The sequence below is a fragment of the Penaeus monodon genome, chromosome 15 (genome assembly GCF_015228065.2).
Source record: "Penaeus monodon isolate SGIC_2016 chromosome 15, NSTDA_Pmon_1, whole genome shotgun sequence".
NCBI classification, from domain to species: Eukaryota; Metazoa; Arthropoda; class Malacostraca; order Decapoda; family Penaeidae; genus Penaeus; species Penaeus monodon.
Window position 1 is genome coordinate 415,223 of NC_051400.1, and position 307 is coordinate 415,529.

The following is a 307-nucleotide window of genomic DNA, read 5'->3' on the forward strand; positions in this document are numbered from 1 at the left end:
TATCCATCAGGCGCTCATACCTCTACAAACCACATTTCCAACGGTGCTTGTGTCGCTAGGATCTTCCCATAGCGAGACCCCAGTTCCCTAAGACGGGTGTTATTGGATCCGGATGCAATCTATACCATCCCACACCTATCGAGGCACATCACCCAATTAAGCCCCGGCGTCCGAAGCTTTAAGAGGGGACATCCCTCTGACACTCCCGACATCAGCTGAATTAATCTTATGCCTTTAAAAGCATTGACGTCGGATTTTGACGTTGGCGCTTGTGTCGTTTTTGGCTGTAGCGATTTGGTTTGTTGGT